This window comes from Phacochoerus africanus, chromosome 1, assembly GCF_016906955.1.
Source record: "Phacochoerus africanus isolate WHEZ1 chromosome 1, ROS_Pafr_v1, whole genome shotgun sequence".
In the NCBI taxonomy this organism is placed as follows: Eukaryota; Metazoa; Chordata; class Mammalia; order Artiodactyla; family Suidae; genus Phacochoerus; species Phacochoerus africanus.
This window is the reverse complement of record NC_062544.1, coordinates 261329411-261354764: the sequence shown is the minus strand read 5'-3', so window position 1 is coordinate 261354764 and position 25354 is coordinate 261329411. Positions and strand designations below refer to the sequence as shown.

Below are 25354 nucleotides of genomic sequence, written 5' to 3'. Positions count from 1 at the left end.
ATCCTTTAGCATCAATATTGATATGCTGAAATGTCTAAGTATGCATATTCCCAGTTAAAGGCCTTCATAAATATTCTAAACTAAATACATGAGAATTTTCAAAATAGTATAGTGAAAGCATTTTCACAGACTCCTTTTGTTTTAAGAATGAATATTTTGGAAAAAGACTATTCTAATCAATAACAAATTTTAAAAGAAAATAAAGAATCTATACATGCATGTATCAATTATGTAATTGTGAGACATAAATGTAGTATTATGAGCCTATAATTAAGACCAAATTAACTATTAAGCTAACTGTGTAAGAGTTAGACTGCTTGTTTTAACTCTTATAAAACCTCAGTTAGTGGTTTCAAGGAATTGGTAATATTATAACTTTCTCATAAAACAAGTAAGATTTTGTTGATTAGGCAGAGAACACAGGAAGTTATTTAAATTCTTAAATATACATATGTGTCTGTAGTTGGGATAATACTCCAATGAACAATTATGGATAAATGTCAAAAAACAAAAATTAATTGATAGCATTATTACTACTACTGCGCGCTTAACATTTATACTCCAGATCTGCATAAAAGAGGGTATCTTGTCTCTGAAACACATATACTTAATTTTTTTTTTTTCAAATGTACTTAAAACATAATATATGGCTGCATACAACTCTCATCTAGTCAACAGGTTGAGCAAAAATAAGTTGTTATTTAAAAATACTTTAAACCACCAGACAATAAGCAACCGCACAAAGAGTAAACATAAATCCAGGCATGTACACATTTTTTAAGATCCTAAGCTCAACAGTAACAAAATTATAAGTTGTATATTATTAATCATTTCAGTCATATCCAAAATATTTAGCATTTTTAATTATATCTTCATTGTGGAAAAATACTACGTAAAAATTAATTAGTGTTTTTGTGTGTATTGAAGCCAATAAAATGTGTTTTATAGACTATATATAGATAATGTGGTCCACATAATTTTTTACTATTATTTATTTTCTAACTATCCCCATGCTTATTAAAAACTATAGGAAAAATCCACAATCCTGCATTCAAATGTATTAAAATATTTTAACATATATTCATAAATTTCAACATCAAATAAAAAGAAAAATTTGTTTTGGGTTTCATCCTACCTATGAGGGTTTTATATTTTTGTTTCATTCTCTTACGAAAGCATTAAAAAAAGGCATAACTTCATTACCTCCCCCCAGATTTCATTTCCTTTTATATATGACAAATAAAAAATTACATTTTTGGTCTTTTTCCTAAACTACTCTCTATTCAACCATATTTCACCTATGTTGTATGAATGGATCTATATTCAAAGGGACTCGAACTGTACACCGATCACAAACTCAGACAAAAATTTTTCACAAAGGTAAGTAATATTATAAACCTTCAAACCATCAGTGGCAAATCCAACAGCTAGATCAATAGAGTATGAAACAAATGCTTATAACTAAACACAGTCAATATTATTTTTTCTTAACAAATATTAAATATTATTGCTCTTTTGCTTTTTATTTTTACCTGAGATGACTTGCTCCTATGATCACTTTCTTCACTTCTCATATCCATTTTAAGTTTTTCCCTAAAACAACCACAAAAGGAGAAATATCAGACAACTGCTGTCTAGGAGGAGCATCTGGGTGGATGGTGGGAATGAAGGTAGACGACCGAGAAGAAAACACAGTATCAAAATGGGCAAAACCTTTTAAAGTATTTTTAAAGGCTTGGAAGACTCGTGGAGCCCCACCCAAGGCTACTCATATGACATATAATGTGGTTTCATAGTTTGCATGTATGCGTTCATTTTGGTTGGTGTTGTTTTCACAGTAATAGTTTTGAAAGTGAAAGGAGGCATGGCTGTTAAAGAAGAGACTAGGTTTTGTACAATGAACTAGTGAAAGCTGAAAAGAGATTTGGATTTGGCATGGAGCTTAATAAGATAATTAAGAGTGTAGAGATTAATGGCTCCTAAAAATAACATTTAAAATAATGTTTTTCAACTAAAGGATCTTGAAACATGAAAACAGGTTTAAAAATGTTAATTAAGCCTGTGAAAGTTGATGTTCCATTAGCTGAGGCAGCATAAAGGAACAAGAGCTATTTTTTAAATAATTGGTGAACAATAAACAATAAACTTAATAAAATGTTTTCCTTGAATGTTATCAGTATATTAGGTATTTGTTATTTCCCACAATTCTTTGTAGAATTAAAAAAAGGTAGAATTTGTAAGTTCTACAGTATTTTCTCATTGTTTATATATTTTTATTACAATAAAATATGATTTTAAAAGCAGAACAGTTTGCTTAAAGTTTATTATTTTTATGGAAATATAATATCAATTCTTAACATGAAAATTATACTCTATATACGCTATGTACTTAAAAACATTTTCTCTCTTTGACAATTTTAAAACATGTTTTGAAACAGTTTTAATCGAAATTAAAATAGGTGGAATATCTCAGCTAATCCTTTCTCATTGAACCAGGAAAAACTGGGTTTTTGCTATAAAATGCTTCAATTGCTTAGCAATTTACTTCTACAAACAGACAAAATAATTAGAATGCAATGCATTTATCTGCTGATCCAATACACTGCTTTAAACTAAAAACAAGTTTGTATGTACTTTTTCTACTAAAATAATAGATATTTCCAACACTCTCAGCAATAGCTCTAAGACAAATTATTCTTTTAAATATATTTTAACAGTCAGTATTATTGTGGAAAAAGCTTTTTTCTACTTAGCAACTGAGAACATTATATTTTCATCTCTATTTGTTACACTGAAATCCTGGTAAGTAATTTAAATATAACCTCCCCCAAACTAAATTTTATTTATCAGAAGTTTAATATATATTCTAACACGACCTCTTTTTTGAAGTTGAAAAAGTTTCTTCTTTCACATTTCAAATTATGAGTCAACGGCACATGAAAGGTTTAGTTTCTTTACCAACCAGGGCTAAATGCTCACTTTTCTTAGACAGCAAAAACTAATACTGCACACAATAAGCACAAATAATATATTAATGTTTTTCCAAAACTTCTATGTATAACAAAAATAAAAACAGGTACCATCTTTTGCCTAGAGATTTTTCTATTTTTACTAAAGTTTCTATTCTAATCAGGATTAGAGCAAGAGAGCAAAAGGAAAAAGTTAATAAGAGTAAAGTGGGTGATGAGTTAAATCAGAGTAAATTGAAAGTTCAAGGATCCCCTTTTACATAACAGTAGGCTTAAAAAGAAACAACAAAAAAAGTTATACCTGATATGAAAGGTGCGATTTCACCAAGAGCAATATATTGCTTATTATGCCATGTTTTGGAAATAATACAAAATAAAGAAGGCTCATTTGCTTATGTTGCCTTACAAAGCTGCTTTACAAAGCCCGATGTCTCTGTAGTTATACAAGCCAATGTTGGCTTTTTTTTTTTTTTTTTGGTTTGTTTTGGTTTGGATTTTTGTTTGTTTGTTTTTGTTTTTGTTTTTGAGCAGGAGCATCTCTTTCTCTCTCTCTCTCTTTTTTTCCCAGCACTGTTGCAAAGAGTAGGACAAACTCAGATTTTTTTCTTCATGGCTCCTGCTATTTCTTGGAAAAAAGGACCAGGGTGCTTGTCTTCTTTTTCTTGCCTCTCGGTATTCCAGGCACAAAGCACTGCGCAGAAGCTGCACCAATCCTTGCCGTCCCTGGCAGCAGAATGGTAGAAGGTGGGAGAGACCAGGAATCCTTCCAGGCTGTGCTGACTTTAGAAATGAGGATTGCACACGTTTGTCTCCTGAACCAAAAGGGTGAGAAGGCAGGGTGCCAGTTTGCTACACTGCTGCAATGATCTCATGCTCACTGCTGCTGTCGTCCTGTTTGCCCAGTTCAAATGCCTGTTCATTATAAACCAAAAAAAAAAAAAAAAAAAAAAACCCTACTTGGATTCTTCAGCAAGCAGAAAGGGTATTAACGTTTTAAAAAATCAGCGGTAAGAAAAGGCAAAAAAACAAAAAAAGCACACACAATTTTAGGATTCACTTGTTATGCCTCAATATTCTGTTTATATGTTCTTTCTTTCTTTTTTTTTTTCTATTTAGAGATAAGCAGCAGAATTTATCAGGCGTGAAAGGGACAGCCTCCTGGTGGCCTGCCAAAAACCCAGAATAAAGGCGAAGTTGTGCTTCAAAGCTCAGTCGCTTGCTGAGTCTGGCTAAAGTCAAGTATTAAGATCCACCATTTTCTGAGCCATGCTAGAAAAGAAGAAAAAAGTCAGGACGGTTGCTGCTTTCCAAGTCTCTGTTGGCACCATCACAAAATCTCAGTCGTAAGGTCACATGATTCTCTGCCAAATGTGGAGTGCATTCCCATCAACCATTCTGCTGATACTGCGAAGGCAGCTATTGTCTCGTTTAGACCCAAAGTTCAGCCCACTCTTCATTGAATTAGCTGAAAAACGCATCACCTTTGGGGGCTGGGAGTCATGGAAACGTCTACCTGGCAAGCTGCCCACTTTTTCTGCCCATCAACCAGAGATGGAATTGTGCTGCCTAATGCAATGATGACTTGGAATGTGAAGAGTCGTCCAAAGTGAATCTGATTCTTGCAACGCCTGTTTCAGTTTGCACAGAAAACTCTGGCTTCTTGTAGTTAAGGGTGTGTGTGTGCTGGGGGGGAATCCTTCAGACTAAATGTAGCAAATAAAGGTCTGAACATGCCTACTCCGTAACTTTATTTCACAACACAAATGGTTCTCAAAGGAAAAGACTGAAGTCTCTGCAAGTTTTCCCTTCCCCTGCCCCCTTTTCCTTTCTGAGTGAATGCAACAAGCCCAGGACGTTTGTTTTAGTCCCTTGCATTAAGATTGAAAAGCTCTTGAGTTTTGTCTTGCTTTTTATTACTTTCTGATTTTTATCTGGCACCAGTTTTGTACTACACGGCCACAATATCCTCCAGCAGCAGTGGGGATGCATTATTGCTTCAATCTCCGTCAAAGTGGTCCCCTGAGGGATGCCAGTTGTCTCTTCAACCGCGCACACCCCTGCAACTGGGTCCTGGGGTAATCCTCAGCAGTACCTAGCACAGCTGCTGTGCAAGTTTGCTAAGATTTGACTCATGGAAGAAGTGCTCTTTCGGTTCCTTTACCAGCTACAGTTTTCCTGTGTGGCGTGAAAGATCCCGTTGAAAGATACAAGGAATGTATCAACAGCTTCTAGGCAATCAAATGAAAGGGTTCCCTCACCTCAATGGATTTCCATTCTCACAGGCGACAGAAGTTCCCGTGGACAAACATTTCCATACTTTCTAACAAAAGTACAGTGAATGAAATCTTTCACCATTTCCTTAAGCAAAATCTATAGCTCAGTGGGAAAGCAAGTGCTATTAGTATTTCAGCGAAACATACTCAGTAGTACCAAAAAGAATTATGGTTGCCTTTCCTGCATTAAAAAATGCTTCAGTTTTTCTAAGATGGGAGAATCTTTATAATTATCTTTGCACAATTTTAAAATTATATTCAGTGCCTTACAAAACTATGGATGAATGTTATCCCTCCTCCATGTACAGACACGCACATATAGACATATATATTGCACAATACCAGACAAAGACTGGAAAAGGTAATCAAACCATTACTTGCCTATTAAAAAATAAACAAAACCAAAAGAATTCAAGGATCTAGCAAATATCTTGGAAACGGTCTCTGGTCTTTTTTGAGTTATGGTCTTTGGGTCACTTTCTTGAGGAAGGATAGGAGTGAGTGTGCATACACGCACATGCATGGAAACCATTCTGATGTTTTCCCCATATGTAATTCAGAATACAAACAATTCTAAACCATAAAATAAAAACTTACACATGTGCTGAAATTAAAAATTTGCTTTTTTTTTCTAGATTGCAAAATTGTGGATAAATTTTAGTACTGTCCTAAGCACATGCCTTGGAGTGCCTGGTGGGGGAACAAGCCCAGCCAATACATGTGCCCCATGCTTTAGCAGAGCCAGAAGAAAGTAGGTAAGTCCTCACAGAAAGAAACGTTTAAATGTTGTGTTCTCGTTCACTTATTCAGCAATTATTTATTAAGTAGGTGTATGTGGCCAGGCTGTGTGATAGACACAGGGGAACAGCAATGAGTCAAGTGGACATGCCCCCAGGTGGGAGTCATTCAGGAAGAACTTTCAAGTAAGAAAAGCTCACTTCTCCACAGAAGTGTTGTGGGTCCTGAAGGAGCATTTATTGCTCATCAAGAAACACAATGATAAGAATAGGAAATTGGAAGAAAAGTGGATATTAAATAATGGATTACAGATAGAGATGATTTCTGTCATCTTGCTTTTTTTTTTTTTTTTTTTTTTTTTGCTGTTTAGGGCTGCACTGGCAGCATATGGAAGTTATCAGGCTAGGGGTCAAATGAGAGCTACAGCTGCTGGCCTATGTCACAGCCACAGCAATGCAGGATCCGAGCTGCATCTGTGACCTACACCACAGTTCACTGTGCGAGACCAGGGATTGAACCCGCATCCTCATGGATATTAGTTGGATTTGTTTCCACTGTGCCACAACAGGAATTCCTGTCTTGCTATTTTAAAGTTTCTCTTTTTAATACAAAATATATTAATCAGTTTGTCATAATTATGTTTGATCCCTAAAAGTACCTCATGTGAAAAGTGTTATGTTGCTCTCCCAATTAAAAAACAAAAACAAAAGCAGAAGACAGAGGAGATGTTCACTTCCAGAGAGACAGAGTAGGTGTAGTTTTACCCAAATCCTCCTAAGTACAACTCAAATCCCTGAACATTGCATATAATAAAACAAACATAGGGAGACTCTGAAAGATGGAGAGAAGATAATCCAGTTAGGGACCTCGGGACCCAAGGAACAACACGGTGGTAGGGTCCCTGGATTTTAAGTTTGCTTCACAAATCCAAAACTTGAAGCAGAAGAAGGCTGCCCCCCAGGGACAGAAACCAGTGCAGACCAAAAAAATCTCCAAAAGAAGCTTGTTCTCTCTAGCCCCAATCAGGAATGCAGCAGGCTAGAAAGACAAAGCACTAGGACGATACAACTTTTCTCCAGTCAAACACCCACCCCATACCTGCAAAGTCGGAGCAGGGTACCTAGCACCATGCTTGTTAGGCTAGAGCAAAATACCCCAACCTCCTCTACCCAACCTCAGGGCAGTATAGGAAAGTCAGAGAGGAGGATTGGACCTTTCAGCCTTGTCAGGGGATAACAGGGTCCCTTCTCCTGCCAACAGGCAGCATCAGTGGAGACTTTATGGAGTTCTGGACATCCACCCCAACTCAAAAGTAATGAGGTGTTCTTCTTCCTCCTGCTAAGATGTCAGACAAGAGAGGGCTAGCGGAGACTCAGGACGTTAGAAAATGTCCAGCAGTCACAACACAACGCCGCTATTCCCCCAACCTTTAAGCCGGAAAATGTCATAAAGGGAGTAGTAACAAATCACTCCAGTCCTTCCTCTCTAGGAAGGCATTGGTGAAGGCCTGCAGGGAAACAGGGACTCTGATCCCCTCCCTGCAGTAACAACCTGGACTTCCACCTACACCTGGCAGTGACAAGACTGTGCTGCCCTTTCCCTGCTGGATTAGTGTCAGAGGAAGCTACTTAAAACAGAAAGTTTAAATAAGATCTAGTGTCTCAGAGCATGATACCCAAATGTCAAGGTTTCAGTTGAGAATGGTTTGCTATACAGCAAAGCAGGAAGATCTCAAACTGGATGTAAAAAGACAGAGTGCATGTGAGCACCAAGAAGAGAGAGATGTCGAAACTGCCTCACAAAGTTTTTAAAGCAGCCATCATGAAAATGCTTCAATGAGGAATTAGGAATACGGTTGAAATCAACTTTTAAAATTTTAAAAGTCTTAGCAAGTAAATAGAATATATAAAGAATAACCAGATGGAAATTTTAGAACTGGAAAATGTATTTAGCTGAAGTTTAAAAAAAAAAAAAAGAAAAAAGAGGGGACAGAGGAAAGAATCAGTGAATTAGAAGCTAGAACAATAGAAATAACCCAATCTGAACCAATCAAAGCAAATATACTTTAAAAAAATTAGGTAACAGAGCCTTAGGCAACTATGGAACTATAAGAAAAGAGAAAATATTTTGCCACTGGAGTCCCAGAAAGAGAGGATAAAGAGGGCAAGGTATAAAACATGGTCAAAGAAATATGGCTGGAAACTCCCCAAATTTAGCAGAAGGCATACAGACTCAAGAAGCTAAGCAAACCACAAGCAGGAAATACCCAAAGAAATCCACACCAAAACACATCTTAGTCAAACTTCTGAAAACTAAAGACAAAGAAAAAAATCTTGAAAGCAGCAAGAGAAAAACAGAACCTTACCTATACAGGAAAAACAATTCTGACAAGTGAGTTTTTCATCAGAAACCACTGTTGCCTGAAGGAAGGGCCACAACATTTATAAGGGTTGAAAGAAAAAGAACTGTTAACCCAGGATCCTATGTCTATGGAAAATATCCTCTAGGAATGAAGGAGAAATCAAAACACTATCTGACGAAATAACACTCTGGTAATTTTCAACAGTAAGCCTACCCTAAAAGAATGGGTAAGGGAAGTGGTCCAAACAGAAAGGAAACGATAAAAGAAGGACTTTGGAATTTTAGAAAGGAAGAAAGAATTCAATAACAAAAATATGAGTAAAAATAGTAGACTTTCCTTCTCTGGAGTTTTCTAAATTTTGCTTGATGGTAGAAATAAAAATTTAGCACTATCTGATGTAGTTATTAAAAGTATGTAGAGGAAACATTTAAGAGAATTTATAAGTGGATAAAGGTACAAAACAAAGGAGGCAATGTTTACATATTTCACCTGAACTAGCAAAATGAAGACACCAGTAAGTAGTCTGTGGTAAGTTATGTGTATATAATTTAATATATAAAGCAACTAAAACGATGTCAAAAACTACACAAAGAAATACACTGAAAAACACTAGGTATGTCAAAATTCTAAAAATTGTTCAAGTAACCCACAGGAAGGTAAAAGAAATGAAAATCAGAAAGAAAAAAGTAGAAAACACATAACAAAATGGTAGGCTCAAATCATAACATATCAATAACTAAATTAAATGTAAATTGTCAGAATGTACCAATTAAAATGAAGAGATCTGTATGGTGGAGTTAAAAAAAATGGCTCACTTATATGCTATCTACAAGGAATTCAATTAAAACATGTTAATATAAAATACATTGGTTGAAAGTAAAATGTTGGAAACAATATATATCATGCAAAATCAAAGACAATGATATTAATATCAAATAAAAAAGACTTGAAAGCAAAAAAAAAAAAAATCCCAGAGACAAACATCTTAAAATGATTAAAAAATAGATAATTTAACAAGAAGATGTCACAACCCTGCATGTGTATACACCAAACAAAAAACAGCTGCAAACTGTGTAGCATGAAGGCCAATAACATAAAAAAAAATCAGACAAATTCATGACTAAAGCTGTAAACTTCAACACACCTCTCTCAACAATTAATAGAACTAGACAGAAAATTAGCACAGATATAGAAATCATCATCATCAACCAGCAGGATCTAATTGACATTTTTAGAACATACCACCCAACAACAGCATAATATACATTCTTTTTAAGTGCCCCAAAACATATTCCGAGATAGGTCATATCCTGGTCAATAAAGCAAATCTCATCAAATTAAAAATAAGTGAAATCATAGAGGGTGTCTTTTCTGACCACAATGTAATTAAACTAGAAACCAACAAGGCGAGTTAAGAGAAAAATCTCCAATACTTGGAACAGCATCAACACGCTTCTAAATGTCTATAGGTCGAAGGGGAAGTCTCAGGGAAAAAAAGAAAAATACATTGGAATGAATGAAAGTGAAGATACAACATAGCAAAATGTGTGGGACAACACAACACCAGTGCTCAGAGGGAAACTGATTTTACTGATTGCATGCATTGGAAAAGAGAAAAAAATTAGACCAATAATCAAAGCTCCAACCTCTGTGTTGACTGTTGTACAACTATAAATGAAATAAAATTTATTGAGAAAATGTAAAAAAAGCTCCAACCTCAAGAAACAAGAAGAGTAGAATCAACCAAAAGCAAAGAAGAAATAAGAAGGATAAGAACACAAATAAAATTGAAAACAGAAAAACAATAGAGAAAATCAATGAAGCCATGAGTTGGTTCTTTGAAAAGATTAATAAACTTGGCAAGCCTCCAGCAAGACTGACAAATAAAAAAAAAAGATGCAAATTACCAATTTCCATAATGAAACTGGGTATGTCACTACAGACCCTTGCAGATATCTGAAAACAACAATGGGAACCTACAGACACAAAACATAGAACCTAGATAAATTAGATGAAATGGACAAATTCTTCGAAAACACAAATTACCACAGCTTACCCAATATAAATTATATCATTTTAATAGCCCTATAACTATTTTAAAAATTAACTTTATAACTTAAAAACTCCCTCAGAAAGAAATCTCCAGGTTTAGACAGTTTCATTGAATATTTAAGCAGATTTACTGCAAATTCTAAACAATTTTTTGTGAAAAAAATTTATTTATTTTGTGAAACTAATATTATCTTGATAACAAACCCAAAGATAGAGAAGTATAAATAAATATCCCTTAAGAACATAGCCTTAAATTATTAATAAAATATTAGCAGATAGGGGAGTTCCCGTCGTGGCGCAGTGATTAAGGAATCTGACTAGGAACCATGAGGTTGCGGGTTCAATCCCTGGCCTTGCTCAGTGGGTTAAAGATCTGGCGTTGCCCTGAGCTGTGGTGTAGGTTGCAGACGCGGCTTGGATCCCGTGTTGCTGTGGCTCTGGCGAAGGCTGGCAGCTACAGCTCCGATTAGACCCCTAGCCTGGGAACCTCCATATGCCATGGGAGCAGCCCAAGAAATGGCAAAAAAAAAAAAAAAAAAAAGACAAAAGAAATATTAGTAGATAGAATTCAGCAATACATATAAGGAATTACACATATGACAGTTGAGATTTATTCCAGGAATGAGTCTGGTTCAGTATTTCAAAAGCAATTAACAAAACTCATCATATTAACAAGCTAAAGAAGAAAAATCACATGAAAACATGAGTGGATGCAAAAGAGCCATTTGAAAACGTTCAGCCCCACATGTGATTGAACACACTCCGACAACTAGGAATAGAGGGAAAACTTCTCAATTCGATAAAGACTTTTCTACAAAAAGCCCCCATAATCAACATTTACATTTAATGGTGAAAGAATAAATGCTTCTCTAAAATCAGCAATAAGGCAAGGATGTTCACGCTCACCATTCTTATTCAACATAGTGCTGCAAGTTCTATTCTGCTAGGATGATTAAGTAAAATAAAATAATTTTTAAAAAGAAAATGAAAGATAAAAATGTATAAAACTAACAAACACCACTCAAAAATGATATATGCAGGTGTACATCTAAAAAGAAATGTACAAAATCTGTATGAGGAAAACTATAAAAATGCTGATGAAAGAAATCTAAGAGATTTGGAAAACATACACTCACAGATTCCAAGTCTCAACACAGTAAAGAGGTTAACTCTTCCCAAATTGATATATAGGTTTAATGCAGTGCCTATAAAAACCCCAGCAAGATTTTTTGTAGAGATAGATAAAATTATTCTAAACTTGATACAGAATTGCAAAGGAACTAGAATAGCTAAAACAGTGCAGGAAAAAATATATATGGGAGGAATTATCCAATTTTAAGACATTATATAATAGTATATTTCTTAATATACTATTAGGTATGTTTTTGTATATATAATAATATATTAATAATAAATAAAATATTAGACTACTATTTGATCATAATCAGGACTGTGTGGTATTGGCAAAGGAATACACATATTGATCAATAACTCAGAACAGAGAGTCTAGAAATAAACCCCTATGTACGTGCCTAAATTGATTTTTGACAAAGATGCAAAAACAACTTCATGCAGGAAAGATAATCTTTTCATCAACAAAGGATACTGGAGTAAAAAAACTTCACCAACCCCCCTGCAAAAAAGAGAAAGTACTTTGACATATATCTCATATTAACTCAAAATTTAAAAATTTATTTAATGTATATTATTCATTAATTTTATTTATTTTCATTATTTTATATAAATTAATTAATATAACTTAAAATCAACTCGATAATTAACTTAAAGGTAAACATAACATATAAAACTTGTAGAAAATATTACAGAACAAATTCTTTTGGATATGGAGCTAGGCAAAGAGTTCCTAGGTTTTACACCAAAGAAAAAGTGATAGATTGGTCCTCATCAAAGTAAAATCTCTTGCTCTATAAAAGGTTCCATTAAGGGGATAAAAGACAAACTACAGATTACAAGAAAATATTTTCAAACCATACATCTGACAAAGGACCAGTATCTAGACGATATAAAGAATGGTCACAACTCATCAGTAAAAAAATCAAACAACCCAAATGAAAAATGGGCCAAAGAAAGGAGACATTTCATCCAAGAGAATATACAGATGGCAAATAAGCATATTAAAGGATGTTGAACATTATTAGCCATTAGGAAAATGCAAATTAAAAGCACAATGAGATAATACTATACACCTCTTAGAAGAGCAAAAACTAAGAAGTAAGTGACAACACAAAGCTGGTGAGGATGTTGGATCACTCATATTGCTGCCTCTGGGAATGTAAAATGGTACAGCAACTCTGGAAAACAATTTGGCATATTCTTTTAAAAACTAAACATATGTCTACCATACAAACAAGCAATTTCACCCTTGGGCATTTATCCCAAAGAAATGAAAATATATTTTTCATGCAAAAACCTGTACATAAATGTTTATAGCAGCTTTTGTTATAATAACCCCAAACTGGAAGTAACCCAAATGTTCTTCAACTGATAAGGAGTCATAAACTGATATATCCATACTATGGGATACTTACTACTTAGCAATAAAGAACAAAATATTGACACATACAACAACCTGTATTATTTCAAGAGAATTATGTTGAATGAAAAAAGCCAGTCCCCAAAAGGTTACATTCTTTATGATTCCATTTCAAAATTTTTGAAATGATAGAATTATAGACATGGAAAACAGACTAGTGGTTACGGCATTAAGACTGGGGTGGGAGTGGAAGGGAAGCAGGTGTAGTTATAAAAAAGCAACTTGAAGAATCCTTTCCAGCAACAGAAATATTCTATATCTTAATTATATTCATGTTAATATAGGTTGTGATTTCACACTATTGTTTTCAAGCAGTAACTGAGTAAATAATAAATAGCATCTCTCTGTTTTATGTCTTAGAACTGCATATGAGCTATCTCAAAATAAACAATTTAATTTTTTTTTTTTTTAACCTAACAAATACACCAAGGCAACTGCTTTTATTGGTTGTTTGCACTGACCTTGTGTTGTAAAGAAAATTCTCTTGGAAAAATCTGAGCAAACTAGCTGCTTATTGGTTTATTTGAACTTGAAATCCCAGAGTGATATTCAATAAACAATGATTTGATCAGCTAGGAAAATTAGCTCTGGGAAATGTTCTAAATCAGAGGTCAGCAGACTTTTCTGTAAAGGGCTAGATAATAAATGCCTTAGGCACTGCATGTCATATGGTCTTTGTTGTAAATGCTTGAGTCTGCTATTGCAGTAGGAAAATAGTCCAGACAATACATAAATTAAAGCATGTGGCAATGTTCCAATAAAACTTTATTATGGACAACACAATTTCGATTTATCAGTTTTCACATACAAAATATGTTTGTTTTTTCAAACGCATACAAATACAAAAACCATTCTTAGCAAGTAGATTGTACAAAAACAGGTCCTGGATTTTGCCCATGGGCCATAATGTGCTGACCTCTGAACTAAATTACATTTTTTGAAATCTTCTATTGTCTCATGTTTCCATTTTCCTTTTTATTTTCTTCTTGAACACCTACTACATTTCAAAAGATGCTAACTGTTCCCATTTAGGCATTTACCTTCACTGTCCTTCTATGTTTTTCTTTTTTGTGTCATCAAGAAACAGAAGTTTTACTGTTAAAATGCAGAGCTTGGGACAAAGTAGAACATTGAATAAAGGTATCTTCCCCATACTACCTTCTGTTTAATTTTCTTCATAATGTTAGTGAGAAATAAATGCTTCCTTTGACAGGTCCTCTTTGATGATACCTGCCTTGAGAATCTTTAAAAGAAGAAATTATCTGAAGCAAGCTATTTGAAAGAGTAAACTTATTTAGACTAGAAATGTTAAATAAATAAATAAACAAGGCTGTGAGAAACAGCGTGGCATGTTGTGGTTGTAGGTATGACTTATGTAGGGGTTCAAAACATATCTCCCCAAGATGGCCCGTGTTGGCATGTGGATGGATTATTTTGAGCTAAGGCAGTTGAGAACCTACTGGCTCAGGAGAAACTACTACCCCTCCCTTAACTGCCTAGAAGAATTTAAATTGGGGATTTTTCCCAGAAAAAGAGTTATTAGCAGAGATAAATTTTATCTTAGTGGCCCCACCTATATGGCAGAGCAAACATCGAATTACTAAACATCTGTACTTCTTCTTCTTGTCCTGTGAATGACCTTCCTGTCCTTGGAAGCCCCAGGCTCCTACCCATCCTTGAGCTATGGATGGCAGATACGTCGCATTTTACCTTTCTGTCTTTGAATCTCTTGTGTATGCGGGGTTCCCATACATATAAAATTATTTTTTCATTTTATCCTGTTAAGCTGTCTCATATTAATTTAATTCCGAGAGCTGCCAGAATAACCTAGAAGGGCAAAGGAAAGTTTATTTTCCTCCTTGACACTTGCATGGTGGTGGTTGGCAAAGAGGGGGTGGGTGGGTGAAAAAGGGCAGAAATGATATTAAAAAGCAGGAAAAAAAAGTAGCTTCTGACAATAAAATGTAAATTGAAATTGTTAAATGAATTAAACAAGGAAGGCATTATATAAATAAATAAGGCATTATATAAATATAAATAACTTTGTATAAATACATAAATAAGATCAGGTGGTTTTAGTGCTTGAGGAGCCTTTGTAAGCAAACCAAAACCCAAGCATAAAATGCCTCAAGGGTAAGAAATTGAAACCTAATGTACAACCAATCACAAACAGCCAAGTAGCCTTTCCCAAATTAGGCAACTGATTAAGCTATAGCCAATCAAATCATTTTCTGCCATTGCTTCCATGTCTCCTTTGTAAAAGTCTATCCCCTAGTTCCTATACGTGAAGCCCTTCTGAGAGCTTCTGACCACTTTCAGTTTGGTGCTGCCAGATTCAAATCAATTTTTGTACAAATAAAGGCTTAAAATGTTTAATACACCTCAGTTTATCTTTTAACAAAATTAAATTTAAGTCAGGAAAATATAAAATTGTGTCAAGCATGGTGAAAAATTTAAAAGCATAGCCTAGATGGGAGTAAGGATGGTAAGTAAAAACATGTATATTCTTTTTTTTCTTTTCTTTTTTCTTTTTTAGGGCTGCACCTGCACCATATGGAAGTTCCTGGACTAGGGGTTGAATTGGAGCTGCAGCTGCAAGCTGCAGCAATGCAGGAGTTGATCTGCATCTGTGACCCACAGCACAGCTGGCAGCAACACCGGATCCTTAACCCACTGAGTGAGGCTACGGATTGAACCCACATCCTCATGGATGCCATTTGGGTTCTTAACCTGCTGAGTCACAATGGGAACTCTGTAACTTGAATATTCTTGAAGTCAAAATACTCCACTGAGGCCACGTGGAATATTTTGGAGAAGGAGAAGGCTTCTAATGGAATTATTTTCATGAAGTCTGGTGCCAAGCAATTTATGGGAATTGCTTCAGTTGGTAACCCTAAGACTATTTTCTCTAATCCAACTTTGATCAGCATAAAGAAGTTCATACCTGTATGGTTATCTTTGCTGGCATAATACACATTGGGGGAAAAAAAGTGTTTTGTTTTGTTTTAATGTGTGTAGTAACACTGGAGTGTTATGTGGCTTTGAGTTTTTCTTTTGGTGGGGGGTACCCGTGACATATGTAAGTTCTCAGGCTAGGGGTCGAATCGGAGCTATAGCTGCCAGCTTACACCACAGTCACAAAAACACAGGATCCGAGACACATATGTGACCTATACACAACTCACTGCAACATCGGATCCCTAAGCGACTGAGCAAGGCCAGGGATTGAACCCGAATCATCATGGACACTCGTTGGATTTGTTTCCACTGTGCCACAACAGAAACTCCTGACTTAGTGTTTTTAAACCATTACTTTTGCAGTAACTATGGAATTGTGCATGTAACTTCTTTATTTTTCCAAACCAGAGAAACTAAATAATATGCAATTAACAGGATCTGAGTCTTCCCTAAGTAATTTTTTAAAATGCATCTTTGCTACTTTTGGGTATCTGGGTCTTATCAAATCTGGAGATTTGGTCCACAAGTAAATAGCAGGTTCTTTCAGCCTTTGGCTAGTTTAAGAATTTGGGGTACCAAGATCATCCCATGAAAGCATATAAGCCAGATAACAAGGGCCTTAAATAAACTGATTTTGGATTAAGAAAAAAAAAATCAAGCCCGTAAATTCAGTGTACGTTATAAATGGTCTCTTCCATGGACTTTTAATCTATTCTAGTACTATATTAAGTGTTGGAGATGATAAACCACATCAAGTTTGAAATGAATACATTTTTGTAGTTAAAAGTGTTGCAGACTGGTGATACTGTTAGTTGTCATTAATTTGTTCTAAGAAAGCATTTGTCTAAGGCATTCTCATTGTGGTTCAGCGAGAACGAGCTCTACTAGTGTCAATAAAGGTGTGAGTTTGATCCTTGGCCTCACTCAGTGAGTTAAGGATCCGGTGTTGCCAAGAGCTGCAGGGTAGGTTGCAGATGTGGCTTGATCTGGCATTGCTGTGGTTATGGTGTAGGCTGGCAGCTATGGCTCTGATTCAACCCCTAGCCTGGGAACTTCCACATGCCCTGGGTGTGGCCCTAAAAACACCAAAAAAAAATTTATCTTAATTATGCATAATACTTTATTTCTTGGTTCACACACAAGTAAGGCTCCTGGATTAGGTGTGGAAGTCTTGGAAGTCTGGCATCTCTCTTGCCCACTTAGTAGCTATGCCTTAAATATTAACTAATTTCAGATTTCATGAGAGTAAAGGGCTATAAGAACCTCTGTTCAGTCAAATGAAAATTTCCGTTAGAAGAGTTAAGGAACAAAGTCATAAATAAACAAGACATTGCTTTCTACTCAGTGGGAGGTGCCGTGAAAGCTCTCTTGACTCAGTATGTTCACATGACTTAAACAACTGTACCCTCAGAAGTAAGTGGCACAGCCTTTGGAGTTAAGCAGATCAGGAGCCATAGGTATGTAGTCAAGACCCAATTCTAGGACTGAGGCAATATTGGGAGCAGTGCTGCAAAGGACATGACACTCAGAAGTGGGAACACCTGTTAATTTTTTCATTTTAGCAATTGGATTATTGGATGGGAATGTTTCCAATCAAACGAATACACTTAAGTGATGTCCAAGTATAATGCATAAGGTGTTTGAAGAATCAAAAATAGACTAAGTATTAATTAATGCCATCCTAGAAAGATAGAGGCAGTCTATTCCTCAACCCACTTAAGTATTTAACTGTACATAGAAACCCTACCTCAGTTTTCTGCTCACCACATCTTTTTCCACTGTCTGTTCTCAATTAGAGATAGTACATTCTACTTCTAAAAAGTCACAGACACAGATGACCTGACTTTACCCTCATGCTTGTACTGTCAATTACTGATACTTGAAAATAATTTTAATTTCAAATAAAATTGCCCTCAATCTCCCCACTAACTTGTGGTTGTACTGGTGTGGTGTCATCCTCCAGGTCTGCATATCTTCTGTACATGTGATGACAGGTTCTCCTTAAAAGGAGTGTGGCTGAACAAGAGTAGGCAGAATTAGCAAAAGATGGATTATTCATATGCTGCCATCTGTAGTCAATTGTGTTAAATTTATTCCAGATTTATAATGGGGATGTTTCAGATTAATCCCATATTGATGGCCATTGGTCCAACTACTACATCAGTTTTTACATCTTCTTTATCTCTCTACAACCAAATGAAAATTCCTTAGGATGCTTAAATTTGGAATCATCTCATGCGCTACACAGGGAGCTTATTGTTTATACTTTACATGCAAACATTTTCTATTAGCATACTAGTATGACTGACAGCATGGGTTTTTGTTTATCAATAACCTTCATTTCATGAGTAATGCAAGGATAATTTTATTGTTACCTTCATGAATTTAGAAAACTTTTTATTTTATAAAACACTAAAAACAAGGGAAGTGATTTGTACATGAATTTAACCCTCTTTAATCAATTCTTTCTTCTCTCGTTCTCCCAATCCCTTATCTGTAAAAACATATTACAGGATTACATATTTCACTATCGAAGGGAATACCCCACAAATTATTCTTCAGTAATGGACTTTATTAACAGGAAAACCATTTCTTTTTAAAATACAAGTATATGTATTTATTTTATTTTATTCTTTTGTCCACCCCCACAGCATATATATGGAAGTTCTCAGACCAGGGATTAAATCTAAGTCACAGTTTCAACCTATACCACAGCTGCAGCAACACTGGATCCTTAAACCACTGTGCTGGGCCAGGGATTGAGCCTACATGTCAGCAGCGACCCAAGCGGCCGCAGAGAAAATGTTGGATCTTTAACTCGCTGGGGCATAGCAGGAACTCCCTAACATACATATTTAGAAAACATTGCATATTTTACTTACTAAACAGAATATATTTTCATAATTTTATTTTTCTAGGTATATTTAGTTTTCTTGGTGTCATTACTATAGGCTTTGGTTATCAAACTTTGGTTGAATATAGTGTCCCCCTTCTGTAATGCAGCAAGACAATCTTTTAGAAAAATGAATATGCAAGAGAATGAAAAGATAAGCCACAGACTAGGATAAAATATTTGCAAAAGATCTGATAAAGGACTGATCCAAGATATATCTAGCGCTCTTAAAATTCAACAGTAAGGAAACAACCTGATTAAAAAATGAACCAGGAGTTCCCATTGTGGCTCAGTGGTAATGAACACGACTAGTGTCTATGAGGATGTGGGTTTGATTCCTGGCCTTGCTCAGTGGGTTAAGAATTCAGTGTTGCCAGGAGCTGTGGTATAAGTTGCAGACATGCTTGGATCCCACGTTATCGTGGCTTTGGTTGTGTCTGGCAGCTGCAGCTCCAATTCGACCCCTAGCCTGGGAGCCTCCACATGCCTCGGGTATGGCCCTAAAAAGAAAAAGAAAAAGAAACAATGAACCAAACACCTTAGTAGACCTCTCATATATACAGATGGTTGGAGTTCCCCTCATGGCTCAGAAGTTAGCGAACCTGACTAGCATCCATTAGGATGTGGCTCGATCCCTGCCCTTGCTCAGTGGGTTAAGGATCTGGCCTTGCCGTGAACTGTGGTGTAGGTTGAAGATGCGGCTTGGATCCTGCATTGCTGTGGCTCTGGCTTGGATCCTGCATTGCTGTGGCTCTGGCGTAGGCTGGAGGCTACAACTCCGATTCGACCCCTAGCCTAGGAACCTCCGTATGCTGCAGGTACGGCCCTAAAAGACAAAAAAAAAAAAAAAAAGATATACAGATGACAACTAGCATGTGAAAAGATGCTCCACATCATTTGTTATCAGGACAATGTAAATTGAAGCAATAAGATACCCTTACACACTGGCCAGAATTTGAAACACTGATACCACTACCTGCTGACAAGGGTGTGGAACAGCAGGAACTCTCATTCATTTCTGGTAGGAATGCAAAATGCTACAGCCACTTTGGAAGACAGCTTGGCAATTTCTCGCAAAATTAAATATGCTCTTATCACATAATCCAGCAATTGTGCTCACTGGTATTTATTCATAGCAGTTGAAAACATTTGTCTCTACACAAAAACCTATATGGTTATGCTTACAGTAATAGGTTACAGGGAAGGAAGGAATGATTAGGCAAGTCGCAGAGGATTTTCAGGCCAGTGTAACTACTCTGAATACTAGAATGGTGATATATGTCATACATGTGTCCAAACGCATCGAGTGGACATCAAGAGTGAATCCTGGGAGTTCCTGTCATGGCACAGTGGTTAACGAATCTGAGTAGGAACCATGAGGTTGCGGGTTTGATCCGTGGCCTTGCTCAGTGGGTTAAGGATCCGGCATTGCCGTGAGCTGTGGTATAGGTTGCAGATGAGGCTTGGATCCTGCGTTGCTGTGGCTGTGGTGTATGCTGGCGGCTATGGCTCCTATTCAACCCCTAGCCTGGGAACCTCCATATGCCGCAAGAGCAGCCAAGAAATGGCAAAAAAAAGACAAAAAAAAAAGAGTGAATCCTAATGTAAATTTCATGGACTTTAGGTAATAATGATGTATTAAAGTAGGTTTATCAATTGGAGCAATTGTACCCCTCTCATGGGAGATGTTGGTAACGGAGGAGGCTATGCATGTGTGGGGACGGTGGTCAGGAAGGAAATGTCCACACCCTCCTTCCTCTCCATTTTGCTATAAACCTAAAACTGCTCTAAAAAATAAAATCTATTAAAAAAGAAAAAAAAAAAAGATGTGTTCCTTGAACTGGCCATGACATTCGGTGTCTAGGTAGCCTGTTATACTTAGTGTAAGGTCAATACATTTTTTTTCAATACAGTTTTTCAAATATATGATCTGGTTGTTTATCTCTAAACTGTACACTTTTATATTTATATGTGTGTGTGTGTATATATATGAGTATAATGTATAATAATGTGTATATAAATATATATAACTTGAGTTCCAACAATTTCATTTGCTTTTCTTTCCTTGTAGGGACACCAATCCTGTACTGGTCAGAATCTATGCCAACTCCTATTTTTTTTCTTTTTGTCTTTTGTCTTTTTAGGGCTGCACTCGAGGCATGTGGAGGTTCCCAGGCTAGGGGTCCAAACTGTAGCCGCCAGCCTATGCCAGAGCCACAGCAACACCTGATCCGAGGCATGTCTGAGACCTACACCACAGCTCATGGCAACGCCGGATCCTTAACCACTGAGCAAGGCGAGGGATTGAACCTGCAACTTTTGGTTCCTAGTTGGATTTGTTTCCGATGTGCCACGATGGGCACTCCAATGCCAACTCTTTATTTACTGAATTTAATCTGTTGTGGCCAAAATAAAAGCATAATCAAAGTATAGTGTCAAAATTGCCATCATTCCTTTAATGTTTAATAAATAATAAGTGATGCATATGTGCAAGCTGCTATGCAAGAAATAGTCCTATGCTTTCAAAAATCTTAAAATCTTGTGGAAATAATAGAGCATGTCAAAAAGTTCCTCCATATAAGACCACATGATTTTTCTTCCAACAGGTAAGTTGTAACAGTTAAGTCATATGTACCTTTAAAAATGGACCATGAGAAAAGGTGTAAAAAGAGGGTTGGGTGAGAAGGGATGAAAACAAATCTAGAAGAGCTTTATATGCACCTAGATACTTATAGTTAAGTAAAAATATGGACAGTAAGAACATGTAACATATTCCAAAATTAATTCTGTGCTTAAAATATTTCAAAAATCATACACTTGATGGTATGTATGTTGCAAGGTTTTGTCTGGCATTCAGTGAGATGATAACTAGAAGGCACCAAAAGAGTTAGTATTTGGTACAATATCTATTTTAATCCACAGGCATTACTATCCAGTTCTGCACCAAATATAGAAAAGAAAAAGTTTAGGTGTAAAGCATGCACATGAATAAAATCATTGTTAGTTGTATATTTTGTGGTATTAAATAGTTCATGTGTGCTACAAGGTAGATCATATATCTTGGATATTTTCTTTCTTTTTTTTTTTTTGTCTTTTTATCTTTTTGCCTTTTTGCCTTTTCTAGGGCCGCTCCCGCGGCATATGGAGGTTCCAAGGCTAGGGGTCTAATTGGAGCTGTAGCCACTGGCCTACATCAGAGCCACAGCAACGTGGGATCCGAGCCGCTTCTGTGACTTACATCACAGCTCACTGCAATGCCAGATCCTTAACCCACTGAGCAAGGGCAGGGATCGAACCCACAACCTCATGGTTCCTAGTTGGATTCGTTAACCACTGAGCCATGATGGGAACTCCTTGGCTATTTTCAAAATAACTTTGAAATTGATTTCTAACAAACTCTATGTGTTACCTGTCTAAATGTATGTTTCTTTACTTGAAAATAGGAAATTATATGAAAAGAGGAGAAAAATCTCTGTGTATGTTTAGTTCCATTTACTTACAGTTAAATCATTAAAACTATTCTTTACAATGTTTCTGATTTTAAAGAAAAGAAGCATATATTTGTTATTTTAATATAGAAAAGAGAAAAAATAGATCAAAACTAAAATAACATTTAGATATGCTGGATATATACTTGGGTTAAAAATAATCTAACAATTTGAAATGAAGCTTGCTTTAGAAAACATAGTTTAGACTGTACTCAGAGTTGGGGTCAGAGTGGACTATTTAATTTCATTGGCTTTATTCACTTCATAAACAATACCATGATGATCACAGTGTTTAACTGCAGTTAATTTGAATTTGTTAATGGTGGTTCCTAGGAGATATATTTCCAGGGTGTGGAGAATGGATCTGTTTAACTATTCAGTCTGAGCTTCTGAAATGTTAACATGTGCATGTGTGTATGTAAGAATTTCCTACATATGTTGAGCAAGCATGGTCAATATGTTTCATTTCAAAAGGTTTATGACAAAATGTCTTTTCCCATATACATAATAACGAGCATCTTAGGAATGCATTTATAAGGTCCTATCATGATACTGAACAACTTACTTTAGAACTTGACCCTTCTTCCCCACCTCACTATAATTTGTCCAAGTGATTATTGAAATTCCCTTCTTTTAATAGGAGTAGGGAATTACAGTTTTCTTTCTACAGTTCTAGATATTTATGTTTATTACTAATAGGGGAATAAGTGTTAATTTAATTCAAGGAAATGCTTTTTAAAGGCTGGCAAGTTACTATGTCAGGAACTGAACCTACCACAGTGAACACCTCTACCTGCCCCTCTCATTTGCTCACTCAGATGTTTCAACCGAGACTGGAAAACCATGCAGAGGAATCATACAGAGAATACTGCCCTGTTGAGACAGGGTAGACCAGATAATCTGAGGCCCTTTGGGTGTTCCGACCCTGGAAAAAGTTATTTAATCAAGCTATGTTCACTTTCCTCTCCTTTGAGATAGGAATAAAGATAATAATTACTCCATTAGGTTGTTGAAAGTATTAAAGAAATAAATTCACCCAAAGGGGTTAGAACATATTTATACATAATAAGCATTAAATAATGTTAGCTATTGTAGTCATTTTTAAACCTCAGAACTTTACGCCCAATTGAAAATAATAACAAGAAGCTATCTAGCAAATTTTCTCAGCATTTCTTATAAAAATATCAATGCTTCCTAACACTACTATATATTTATATGATGCTATATTATGGTAATCACCACATCTTTAAAAATTAAGCAAGGCAAGAGTTCTCGTCATAGCTCAGGGGATAATGAACCCGAATTGTATCCATCAGCACGTGGGTTTGATCCCTGGCCTCATTCATTGGGTTAAGGATCCAGCATTGCCATGAGCTGTGGTGTAGGTGGCAGATGCGGCTCAGATCCTGCATTGCTATGGCTGTGGTGTAGGGTGGCAGCTACAGCTCCAGTTGACCCCTAGCCTGGGAACTTCTATGTGCTGTGGGTGTGGCCCTAAAAAGACAAATAAAATAAAATAAAATAAAATAAAATAAAATAAAATAAAATAAAATAAAATAAAATAAAATAAAATAAAATAAAATAAAATAAAAATTAAGCAGAGCAGGTATTATTACTCTCATCTACAAACTGATGAACTGAAGTCAGAGTTGTTAAAACACTTACTTAAAGTAATATATCCAGGATATAAAATCCAGCAACCCAGGTTATCTGATTCTAATCCAGGCCTACTGTTTTGTTTTGTTTTGTTTTGTTTGTTTGTTTTCCCACTAATCACACTGATTTTGTAAAAAGCAAATCTTTTAGATTGTTGTATTTATTTCTTCCTGTTCCTCCCTGTCTTTCTCTCTGTCTCTGTCTCCATCTCTCTCTCTTTTTTGTCCCCTCTCTCTATCCTCTCTGCCCATCGTGGGGGTAGTGGATATAAGAGGAGGCATAGAATATAAAATTATTTTTTCAGTAAAGTTGTATTGAATATTTTTTAGTCTTGTTCAGACCATTAGATTTGAGGTTTTGTTGTAGTTGTTATTTTTTGAGAGTGGGATAAAATTAACTGAAAACAATGAAAAGCAAATTGTTTTTGGTTTAGTGAATTCTAACCATCTGGGCTGTTTGCTTTACGCAAAGAAGAACATGAGGGATGTGAGGAACATTTAGAGCTCTGTCTTGTCATAACTTCTGAAAAAGTGAATGGGTGAGAATTCAAGCTGAATTATACCATCATCCAATTTTTTGAGTGTGTGCTTTTTAGGGCTGTACCTGAGGCATATGGAGGTTACCAGGCTAGGGGTCGAATCAGTGCTGTAGCTGCAGGCCTACGCCCACAGCCACAGCAATGCCAGACCAGAGCTGTGTCTGTGACCTAGAGCATAACTCCTGGCAACTCAGGATCCCCAAACCACTGAGCAAGACAGAACTTGCATCCCCTTGGATACTAGTCAGATTCACTTCTTGTGAGCCACGAAGGAAACTCCTGTCATCCAGTTTTATTAACACAATAAACACACTGAGAGATGTTTTTTATGACTATTTTCATCTACAAAAGGGCTACCTTTAAAAAGTATTTTCTTATAAATTTTTCTATATAATTTTGAATCTTCACAATTAAAATGTATTAATTTCAAATACACAAATCAATTTGTTAGCAACATCTACAAAGAACAAATTAAATTTATAAAGACTAATAATAGGACTGCATGTATATTTAAAAAGGATTTTATCATCTTAAATGATTGTGAATTTTAGATTTCAGAAAACTCCATTAAAAACGCCACCTTAAAAGGAAACTTGAGATTTAGAGTTAAATCTAATTAATATTTGCATATAAACTAAGGTTTAACTTTTTTGTAAATGACAAATAATATGCAGTACTCTAAAAGATTTTCAAACAAAATATCCACTTTATTATAATTAAATAAAATTTTATTTACTTAAAATATATAGTGTTTTTCATTTTTTAATATTCAATAATCTGTGGTACAGTTTCATTTAAGGTAAATTAGAAATCCAGAGAAATCCATAAAAAAAGTTATCCTAATATAGTGCATTGCATATATTTAGAGAATAA

At 35.6% G+C, this 25354-nt stretch overlaps 1 long non-coding RNA gene across 2 annotated transcripts in view; it reads right to left on the bottom strand.

The window, feature by feature from the left end:
• Positions 1-25354, bottom strand: part of LOC125135060 (uncharacterized) — a 294915-nt gene that overhangs the window by 93545 nt on the left and 176016 nt on the right. For both annotated transcript variants that reach the window (XR_007136895.1, XR_007136896.1), the window contains one exon: positions 1533-1593. This is a non-coding gene — a long non-coding RNA (uncharacterized LOC125135060). The remainder of the gene's footprint in view (positions 1-1532; positions 1594-25354) is intronic.